The 12,175-nt window shown below is 35.8% G+C and overlaps 1 pseudogene; it reads left to right on the forward strand.

The window, feature by feature from the left end:
• Positions 1 to 247: 247 nt before the first annotated feature.
• On the forward strand, positions 248 to 7,659 carry LOC131551506 (sushi, nidogen and EGF-like domain-containing protein 1; annotated as a pseudogene).
• The last annotated feature ends 4,516 nt before the right edge of the window (positions 7,660 to 12,175 follow it).

The raw sequence follows: 12,175 nt of genomic DNA on the forward strand, positions 1-12,175 counted from the left end.
TCGAGGTACCTGGTAGCAGATCAATTGCACAGTCATACGGTCTGTGGGGCGGCAGAGAGGCTGCGCAGGTCTTGCTGAAAACTTCACACTGTGTGGTATCACTGTCTTTGTCATCCAGAAACTGCCTACACACTCTGGCCACATGGGGTCCAACATTAGGTCTGACAATGGTTCTGAAAATTTCTCCTCCTTGCTCTTGAAACTCTGCAGGGAGACGCACCAAACCTCCTTATGATGGCATGTATGAATGGACTACCTGAGCAACCTGATTGGGTTGCAGGTACTGCCTCGTGCTACAAATAGTCACAAAGACCCTAACAAAACACAAAACTAGAGACAAATCAGCAGAGGTGGAAAGAGTACGAAAATATTTTACTCAAGTAAAAGTACCATTACATTAATTAAATTTTACTTAAGAACAAGTAAAAGTACCAGTCTAAAAATCTACTCAAGTAAAAGTAAAAAGTAACTCATTTAAAATTTACTCAGAGTAAAAATTACTTAGTTACTTTTTAACAGTGGGAGGGGCACAAAAATGGGATAGGCCAAGGGTGTCAAACTCAGTTCCTGGAGGGCCACAGCCCTACACAGTATAGACAACCCTAATTGTGGTTTAGACCACCTTAACGTGCTCGCATCTCATTCAAAAAGATACTCCAGTCCCGTAGCATGACGCAATTGGTCACGAGACACACAAGAGCCAATAGCATTTCACAACCAAGGCTGACGTAAGGCTTCTTCTGGCAGCATTTTTTGAATTCACGCATAGACTGCAGCATACAGGATGAGTTTAACGGTGGACGGAGACGGCGATCGCGTCTATTTCTCTCACAAATCAAATGTTTTGCCTCGGAAGACTTGGAATATTAATATTTTTTAAATAAATTATGACGGTAGTTGTATCTGCCTGTTATATCTTGTGTTTTATTGACAAATGGTAGGTTTAGGGGCAGGGTGTCACAAACCGCACCTCTGTGGCTCTCTCCGATCGCCACCGGAAGGCACCCTCACCAGAGTACTAATACCATTATGGACCACATTACCCACATGCCCCGTGCCTTGGCCTGATTACCTACCCCAGGTGTTTGTCATTTCCATTCCCTATTTAAGCTGTGCTCTTCTCATCAACCATTGCGAAGTATTGTTAGCGCCGGCCACAATTTCTGAGCGGTTCTTCTGATTCTTTGATTCCCCGTGTATTGACCTAGGACTGTTTACTTTTCTCTGATTGCCTGCCTGTTGCCTTTGGACCTTTGAGCTTGCTTCTCCGTCTTTGATTCTCTGCTGCCTGCCCCGACCATAGCCTGGTATCTGTTACTGATTTTGGATTGTGTTTTGTGATACTCTACGCTGTTGTTTTGACCCTGCCCATCTTGCACCATTAAAGTTTTATCGCAAATGGATCCAGACGTTTCTGACCCTTCATCACACAGGGGTTGGGTTATGTGTTCATAAATGTGTAAATAATGCAATATAAATAAAACTGTTGTGGCTGTTTACATTGAAAAATCACACCCCAACATATATGCAATAATGGCAATGTTATTACCCAATATATAATTTAACTATGACTATAAAATTCCCAGTATGGCATCGGCATATTGACGCTAAGGGTTTCCTATTTAAAGCAACGGGGTAAGTTGCTTTAAGGGGTACCTTGAGCGTCAAAAAGCGACGCCAAGTGGTCCTGACCAAGCTTCAATATGTGTATGGCTTTGAGTGTTTAGAAAAGTGATATATAAATGTAATGTATTATTATTATTTGATTTTGACAGTGTTTATCATGTTTCAGGTGAATAATAATGGATACCTCACATTCAACCAGGCTTCAAACAAATATGTTCCCTACTCATTTCCCACTGAGGGAAGCCAAGATATAATTGCTGGTCTCTGGACTGACCTTGACAATCACCTCGGAAGTGTTGTTTCATATCGTCAGTACTCCAGTGGAAATGTTCTCACACGCACCACTCAGGATATAAACACACATTTCCCAAATTTGGACCTTCACTGCTTCTTGGGTCTTTGTTGCAACGTGGAATAAAGTCGCTTACTATGCTTTGACCAGCACAGTAAGTTTGATATTCTGAAATGTGACTGCTTTTACTTAATCCACAATTCAATTCTGAAAAGGAATGTCACTCGACAGGAAGAACTCTTTATGTTTAAATCCAACATCCATACACTTTAGTAAGGATCACTGATCCTCCTCTTTTCTTTGTCTTTTTATTTTAACCTCTTTGTCTTACTGTCTGTAAGAGCTGCAGGAGTTTCAACTAACCAGATCTGTAGTATGTGAAAAATGAAAGTAAACCTGTAAACTCCTTTTGCTTTAACCAAACTTAAGAAAAACATACTATTACATACTTTTATTTTTGCTTTTAAACACCCTTAATATTTTCAGTGATAGGAATATTCAAAAGTAGATTACAATACATAATGTAAAATGTCTTTTAAACATCTTTGTAAAAAAAAAAAAAAAACAGACACGAGGCTTGACATCACATAACCTAATCAACACTCAAATAATATCACAATATCATATACCTCATTCTGAAATGTTTAAAAGCATCTTAATACTTTATATGGGCTAAGAAGTGCACATAAATGATGTTGTGTAGCATTGCTAATCTGTTCCAATATGCCGATTTTTTGAATCGCTGGTTACTATTTTATGTCAAAAAAAGCTTCAAATAATTTAATTAACTGAATTGTGCATTGCTGAGTAAAATGTTACTTTTATTTGTTTAGTGCACACCTTCTTGATTTAGAAATATAAGTAAAAATGGAATTATTTGCATGAAGTTGTAAAACTGGAAGAATGTTTTGAATTTAAAACCAGTTAACTTAAATTGCAACTAGATTAGATTTCAGTTGACGCATTTTATTAGCTCTTTAAACGCAAAGCTTCCGCAAAGAAAAGCAGTTCCTATCAAATGGACAGACAAGATGGACAATTAAGGCATAATGCACTGTCATAATTACACAGCTTTTCACCACAATAATAAAGACTAGGACATAAAATTTGAGAAGAAAGATTTTAAAATCTTAAATCCTTAAATTTATTACCGTGTGCAACAATCGTTCTGGCAAACTGATAACCTCAACAATAGTACTGCAGGCCTACTATTAATAAATGTTTCAGTTTACAGTAAATACAGTCAATTACTCTGGAACAAGATAATAGGACTTGAATGAAACTATAGAGAGTGTAGTGGTGGGTTATGAGAGATGTGAAATAATTGCTGGCCTCAAATACCCACACTGTTAAAAATTGCTGTTAATTTACGGCAGAATTTCAACAGTATAATCCTGTTATGTTCAAAAGCAGTACATTACTGTTTTTTTTTTTTCGTTTTTGTGAAATGACGTAGACACAATATATGGCATTCTACTGTATTTATAACTCAAAGGAAATAAAACATTACTATCCAGTATTTTTGTAAACTGCAGTGAGCACGCCGGGACTTTCATCCGTCTTGTTAACAGGTAAGTTCCCCTTTGCTTTGCGCGATTTCATAGACAAAATACATTACATTTGCTACTGCAACTATCTGTTTAGTGGATATCAGAAGTGACACTATCTTTTATTTGCTCTTTTCAGTGATAAACGTGCCAAATACGACATCATCGAGTGCCACTGGATTTCTGACTCTGTGACTCGGATTATATTATTCCCAATTACAGGGTGAGTTTCATTCGTTATGAGATACTTCTTATGCAAAGTTAAGTTTTCAAACACTGTTGCATTGAAATCACATTGATGTCTCTGTAACATGCTGAAATGGCCGGTGTTGTTTGCTAATAGGCTATCAGTTTGCAGAATTTGCTAACGCGTTAAACCTCCACTGTTTGAAAAAAACAAACGAACAAGCTCAAATTTCGGTGTCATTGTGATTGCAAATTTGGGTAAGCATGTTCTAGTATGACATGTTTATTCTAAGGGGGTTTTTATGTTATGTTTTTATGTTGGTTATGTTTTTGCATCAATCCATGTTGGTTTTGTAGTTAAAGTGTTAGAATACTTATTAGCTGGATTTCTGAATCGGAAATCATATGCTTGGAGCACTTAAAAATGTAAACACGAAAGCTAAGTATGAGAACCAATGTTTTCATGTGTAAAGCTAGCATGTTTGAAATTGAGTTTTTATTTACCATGCACCTGTGTGGACTTTCAGTGGATGGGCTTTCTTTGTTGTCTGAATATAAATGAAAATACATTTTACAATACACAATTTACAGTATAAACATTTTGACTTAAAGGTCTGTCCAGACCAGTCCATGTTGAAATGCTTTTCTTATGTTAGAAGTGCTGAACTCTGTGACTGTTTAAAATGATTTTAGTTTTCCTTGCATTCATTTGTAATCTGGCAATGTCAAATTAATGTTATGTCAATGCTGAAATTAAATGTGAATTAAATTAAAACATTAAATGTGTTTTTCTTTTTAAAGGTTCAGGTGAAACACCAGGAAGAAGAATCCAGCACTGGATGATCAGCCTTGAGGAGCACATCATTTGTGAGGGCATCCAGCCGGCTTTTCTGTCTGGGCTTGCAGCTGATTTTTCTACTTACAACAATTTCAATCTTCAATACCAAGCTGAAGACGCATGCACGTTGGAATTTATTCAAAGGTTAGATACTTGGATGCATACATTCAATTCACTTCACATTTTATTTCTATATCACTTTTTACAATACATATATTTTTAAAGCAGCTATACAGAAAATGTATGTTTCATTGAAACATTTGGCCCTAATAAACAGGGAATCTAGCATCAAATAGAGAAATTTCCTATCAAATATTTGAGCCCCAGTGAGCAGTAGGTGAATGTCAAGGAAATAAAATGTCTATCGGTGGTGAGGTGTTGGTGGAAACCTTGAAAGGAAGCAGATTCATCTAGGACCCATCCTCCTTTGCATTAAAATGATGATCATGTGCATATGTTACAGTTCTATCAGACATGGCTAAAATAGTAGGGTATAAGATGTGTTATGTCAATGCTTGAACAAAGAGATATCTTTAATCTAGACTGAAACACATCATTCAGTCCAAAAGATCTGAGTGTTGGAGCTTCTTAAGAAAGCTTTCCTTTCCTGACAAAGTAAAGTGAAGTGTTCTTGATACAAGAATATAATTTTATATACTTTTAATATTTATATGTTATCCGTGAGTACCCTTTTCGGTAACACTTTAGAATAGGGAACACTTATTCACCATTAACTACGACTTTTCCCTCAATAAATTCCTAATTTGCTGCTTATTAATAGTTAGTAAGGTAGTTGTTAAGTTTAGGTATTGGGTAGGATTAGGAATGTAGAATAAGGTCATGCAGAATAAGGCATTACTATGTGCTTAATTACTACTAATAAATGGCTAATAGTCTAGTAATATGCATGCTAATAAGCAACTAGTTAAGAGACCCTAAGATAAAGTGTTACCATCTTTTTTTCCCCTCCACACTAATTCTAAACACACACATTTGTTTTTCAGGTGGTTAATCGAGATAAATCCGGAAAAGGGACCAGGGCTGGAGGAGTCATATCAAAGCTGATGGGGAAGGTCACCCAGAAAAAGAAAACCGTGAACCCTCGTGTCTGCAGTCTATTACACACCACAGACCACACACACACTCACATCACACACACACACGTTTGTTTTTGTGAAAAGTGGGGACATCCCATAAGCATAATGGTTTTTATACTTTAAAAACTGTATGTGCTATTGCCCTACACCAACCCTACACCTAAACCTACCCTTTACAGGGAACTTTGTGCTATTTCAGATTTTCAATACGCTCCATTCTGTGTGATTTATAAGCCTTTTGAAAAGTGGGGACATGGGGTAATGTCCTGAAAAGTCACCTTCTCCTTGTAATACCTGTCATTATACAAATGTATGTCCTCATTTGTCACAAAAATGTGCGTGCACACACACCCACACACAGTCTCTTGATCTCTATTTTTTCAGGTATTCATTAATTTCTATTCACTCAAAAACATTTACTCAGGTGTTCTCTAAGTTTTCCACTTAATCTTTGTGTCCAGAGTTATTTTTTTGGACAGCCTGCATGACCTGTTAGAATGAATTGTTAAAGAGTTAAAGCAATTTATTTATCATTTATACAGCTGAAATGTACATTTATTGTCATAAATGTAATAAGCTTTGGGCTTTATTTTACAATTTGTTTTCATAATGTTCTGTAGTCAGAATCTGATTTGGGGAATATATTGAGTTTATTTCTGTTATGACCACTTCTTCTTTTTTTTTTTAATAAAGCAAAACAAGTTTTGAATCAACACTTTAAAACTGCTTTACTTGTGTTACATTTCAAGTCACTATTTCAAAGGGTACAAATATATATTAAAAACCAAGAAGAAAATGTTGTCCTTTTTACTAGCAGGGCATTACTCAATAGCGTACACAATGGTATAGTATATTTGTATTGTAGTTTACACATTGTTTGTTTAGTTGTGAAGAAGAGCAAAAAAAGTGTTATGCTGTATTTGCAAAAACAGTAGTCAACTGTAAATTTCACCAACAGTAAGACACAGTTAATTTTACAGTTACTTGCTGGCAACCAAGCTGCCAGTTCTTTACTGTTTTTTAACAGGACAATTTTTAACAGTGCAGATTATTGGTGTTATGCGACGTTGCTAATGACAACTGTTGTTATCAGGGAATAGCATGCCACGACTGACCAATCAGAATCAAGTTTTCCTGAGAGCTGTGTAATAATGCTCATAAACAGTGAACACTAGGTTTATAGCAATTATATTTTTCAATCTTTTCAGAAAACATTGTTTCAAGTGGTTTTAATTTCAGGCCATAATTTATCATTTATTCTGATGAATTATGGTGATATTGCTGTAACTGGACATCCGGTGTGGGTAAAAGAAACTTTTCAATATTTAGAACAAAATGTTACTATTCACTACTGTTTAAAAGTATATGTCCTCTATAAATACTGATTATATGAATAATATTTTGACACACTTTTAGGCTGGTTATGACACAGCAAACTCCACGGAATACTTTGTGATTCCTGGATCAATCAATGGCAGCTCCATCTCAAACCTCAGGAACTCCAGTAATGTCAATGTTCCCGGTCGATGGGCCTTCAGGGTGGACGGTGGATTAGAGTCAAACAAAGGTAACCTTGCTACTCACTCAATTTGTTCATCGTAAAATGTGCTATACCCGGAAAAGATTATTTTACAAACCAATGTTATGACATGTCTCAACACAGCAAACACGTCAAACCTGATTTCACCCACATATAACTTGTTTCGTTAGGCCGTACTAGAAACCAGTACATATGTACAACATGTACACATTCAACAAATAATTCAACATTCTGTGTGTATGTGTTTTTCCCTTTAGAGTACATCATTGGACTTAAAGCAAAACTTTCCTCATTTTCTGACCTAACAGATACTGGAAACCTTCAGATTGTTTTACAGCAAGTAAGACACCAAGACGAATATTTATACAAAATGTGGTGCTAATAGACAACATGGGGAAGATTTGATCTATGTCCATTTTTTATTTTTTCACCCCAGATAAAACAGGAGCTGGTCAAGTACGGTCTGCCAAACAGCGTCGAGCTAAAGTTAAGAAAATCACAAAAGATAAAGCCATAATATCATTCTCCTTCAGGCAAAGAAATAAAATATTTCTGCTCACTTTGCACCTGACAGCAAATATCTAGTAACAATTCAAGTATGTACTGCCAGGTTACTTTTGAAACACACTGGTTACATTTGATTATGTAATTATTATTATTATTATAATTTTTTTGCAAAGATAAATGACAAAACATGTTTGCAGTTACATATTAACATGGTCATAGTCAGGTATATTTAATAAGAAAAATTTACAAAATATCTTAATGGAACATGATCTTTACTTAATGTCCTAATGATTTTTGGCATAAAAGAAAAATCAATAATTTTGACCCATACAATTTTTGGCTATTGCTACAAATATACCCCAGCGACTTAAGACTGGTTTTGTGGTCCAGGGTCACATATGTGGTGTTTAGGGAAACCTGTTCATGCGTCAGCTGATTTATAATTAGTCTGTTTGATACTCATTCTGTACATTCTTTGTGAATGCAGTCACTGTCTGCTGATATAAATATTTTCATAATAAATGCATAAATACATTAATTATTATAAATAATACACAACTTAACATTTTTACAAATAAAAGCTTGTGATAAACTCATTACAGGTAAATCCTAAAATTATATATAAGATTATATATTAAGTCCTATTGTTTTTTTGTGGCAATAATTACTGGTGCTGTTCCAATGAAAACATATTTTCTTTTATTCCAGGAGATGCTCTGCTGTTGAAACAGGGCTGGGACACAAAGCCAATGCACACTTTCTGCATATTATTCATTTCTTTATTTAACCAGGTTAAAAACTCGTTGAGATTAAAATCACTTTTGCAAGAGTGACCTGGCCAAGAAAGCAGCAACAAGTATATACAAGTTTACATCATAACACAAAACTCAAATCAAAGATCACAACAACAATTCACCAAAGGATAAAATACACAGCTTGTTAAAAGTAGCGTAAGTGTGTGTAATGACGGAAGCACAGTTAGCTTTAGAATGCTTTGTAGATTATTCCAAGCTAAAGTAGCATTATATCCAAAACCCTCTGTTCGAACCTGAGGGACTTTAAAATATACAGTGGGGGAAAAAATATAATTTGATCCCCTGCTGATTTTGTACGTTTGCCCACTGACAAAGAAATGATCAGTCTATAATTTTAATGGTACACTGTAACAAAAAATTCTGTAAAATTTACGGTAAAAAAAACGGCAGCTGTGGTTGCTGGAATTCTACCGTAAAAAATATGGTAACAACATTTTAGGTTTTACGGTTTTAACTTAAATTTACAGGTAATTACATTAACTGATATACCAACCTATTAAAGTACTGAAATCTGTTTTGTACCTTTGAAATACACTGTTAACCACCAAATGCAGGTGGTGATGAGAAAGTCACATGAACAGATGAACCAAAGCCCATCACAAGCAGCTTTTAAATAAAATATATAGAAGGTGCACAGTGTCATTCACACAAACACTAAACACCATCTTGGTGAGACTCATTAAACTGAAATATGCAATAAACATTAATTTAACTACATTAGATGTAACATACAACCCTAAAAAACATAACTGATAAGGAAAAACTGAGAAGCAGCATAGTTATTTTAAAGAAAAAACATCAAATTCAAACAAAATTTGAAATGCAACGCAGGGAATTCTGGGAACGTCAATTTATGTTTTTTCCCTGTAAATTTTACAGGAACTTGCCCTATAAGTATTAGACATTTAATTTAATATTTTACAGCATAAATCTATATTATATACTAATAAATAAGTTATTTAGAACATTTATATTATTTTTAAAACTATTTAGGCCTACTATTTATATGGTTTTAATAAAATATTGTAAATATGATGTGTTATAGATTACTAGCACCAAGACAAGTGATTATAATGGGAAATACACTTAATTACTAGAATTGAAATGTGTAAAACTGCTAAAAATTCTATGATTTACCTGCTGGGTTGCTGGAGCTTTGAATTCATGTTTACAATGTTGAACTGCCTTTAGCAGCCTCCTAATAATTTATATTAGATCTGATCGGATACAATAATTTGATTAGACATTCTAATTCTAAAAACGTGGATATTTAGTTGTTAGCACTTTTAGAAGCCCGAGAGCAAATCATTACTGACAGAAATACAAAAACAAACGACCAAATTACTAATTCAGCGAATCATCCACTGACTGTAATATGAATTGTAATGTTGGCTATCTACCTGTTAATGAATGACCTTCGGGAACTATCGCCTCCTCTCTCCAGAAAGCGGGCACACAGAAATTGTGAGTGATGCTATACAGAGCGGATTAGCGGAATCAGTGGATCTTTAGCGGCGCGGTAACTGAACGCTTTGAGCTGCGGGCGGGGGGCACCTCAGCCGATGAGGGCAAAGGGGCAGTGGCTCTAGCCACCGGGCCACCCCCCTGTGCACGGCCCTGCTTTGGGGGTGTTTTTCTGCTAAGGGGACTGGACAACTGCACCGCATCAAAGGGACGATGGACGGGGCCATGTACCGTCAGGGCCAGGGCATTGAAAATAGGTCGTGGATGGGTATTCCAGCATGAAAATGACCCAAAACACATGGCTAAGGCAACAAAGGAGTGGCTCAAGAAGAAGCACATTAAGGTCCTGGAGTGACCCAGCCAGTCTCCAAACCTTAATCCAACAGAAAACCTGTGGAGGGAGCTGAAGGTTCGATTTGCCAAATGTCAGCCTCAAAACCTTAATGACTTGGAGAGGATCTGCAAAGAGGAGTGGGACAAAATCCCTCCTGAGATGTGTGCAAACCTGGTGGCCAACTACAAGAAACGTCTGACCTCTGTGATTGCCAACAAGGGTTTTGCCACCAAGTACTAAGTCATGTTTTGCGAAGGAGTCAAATACTTATTTGACTCATTAAAATGCAAATCAATTCATAACTTTTTTGAAATGTGTTTTTCTGGATTTTGTTGTTATTCTGTCTCTCACTGTTCAAATAAACCTACCATTAAAATTACAGACTGATAATTTCTTTGTCAGTGGGCAAACGCACAAAATCAGCAGGGGATCAAATAATTTTTTCCCCACTGTAACAGATCATTGAAATGTAGTTTGTAGCATACCTTTGATTTAGAAAAGCTCAGAGGCAAATAAGATGGAGTTAGACCACAAATAGACTTATAAATAAAACAATACCAATTAAAACTTCTTTGGGTATACAACGATGTTAACTCAGCCTTCTCATATAAAGTGCAATGATGTGTATGATAACTACAACCAGTAATAAAACGTAAAGCGCTATGAAAAACAGGATCGAGTTTTCTTAAGATAGTATCCTGGGGCATTCATATAATGCAGATCACGATAATCCAAGAGTGGTAAGAAGATAGCAGATACCAAATATTTCCTTGCTTTAAAAGAAAATAAAGATGTATTTCTGTAGTAAAACCACAATTTTGAAGTTAATTTATCAATATGTAGCTAAATAGTTATCTGACTATCAAATAGGATGCCCAGGTACTTATAACTTACAACATATTCTATTTTTGTTCCCTGGAAGGATATAATGTCAGGGAGATTACTTGGTACAACTTTAGAATTTGAAAAAAACCATTAAACTAGTTTTATCTGTGTTAAAAACCAGCTTAAGTTGACAAACGGGACTGAACAATATCAAACTATTTTACTGACTGTAAATAGTGAAGTGCTTGTGAGACTGATGGAGCACAGCAGTAAATAGCAGTGTTGTCTGCATACAGATGGTATTTAGCATTTGGAATGTTATCGCATCAATTATTTATATACAAGGAAAATAAAATAGGTCCAAGAACAGACCCCTGAGGGACACCTTTGGAAAGTGACAAAATAGATGAAGTACAGTCTTTTAAAAGCACACACTGTGTTTGCCCTGAAAGATAGTTGGCAAACCATTTAATAGCATTTTCAGAGAGACCAACAGATATTAATTTAACCCACATCGGGTACAAGAGGTCGAAGAAGCAGAGATAAATAAAGTTTGATAAACTGTACCCTCATATTTTATTTATTTATTTTTGTAGATTTGTTGTTTTGCAAAACAATCATAAGAATTAGCATTTTCTGCTTTCAAGGTCAGATAAACTGTATACTCACTGCATATACTGTAGGCCTGCATATTATGAATATATGAGCGTCTGCTAAAGAAAAAAAAAAAACTCAGAGTAATAAAGTAACCTTTGGGTTTCTGGTTAGATAGTCCCTAGACTAGAGCATATATTAAGATTCTTATTTTCAATAGTAAATACAATATTGTACTTGTCACAGTTACCAGTTGAACCACACTACATTTCCCAGCATCCTTCTGGTCACTCACCTGCACTCCATCTGTAATCACTCACACCTGACCGTCATCAGGGAATCCTCCTCACCTGTTGCCACTAATCAAGCTCCCTATAAGACTTCACTCAATCCATACCCTCATTGTCTGGTCTTAAGGTTACAAGCTCTTCATCTGTCTGGTCACTTACATGCTGGATCTCTGTGGCTCCATGGATGTCTTCCTCCAGTTGATTCCACTAAGAGGGAAAG

Source organism: Onychostoma macrolepis, chromosome 12 (assembly GCF_012432095.1).
Source record: "Onychostoma macrolepis isolate SWU-2019 chromosome 12, ASM1243209v1, whole genome shotgun sequence".
Lineage (NCBI taxonomy): Eukaryota > Metazoa > Chordata > Actinopteri > Cypriniformes > Cyprinidae > Onychostoma > Onychostoma macrolepis.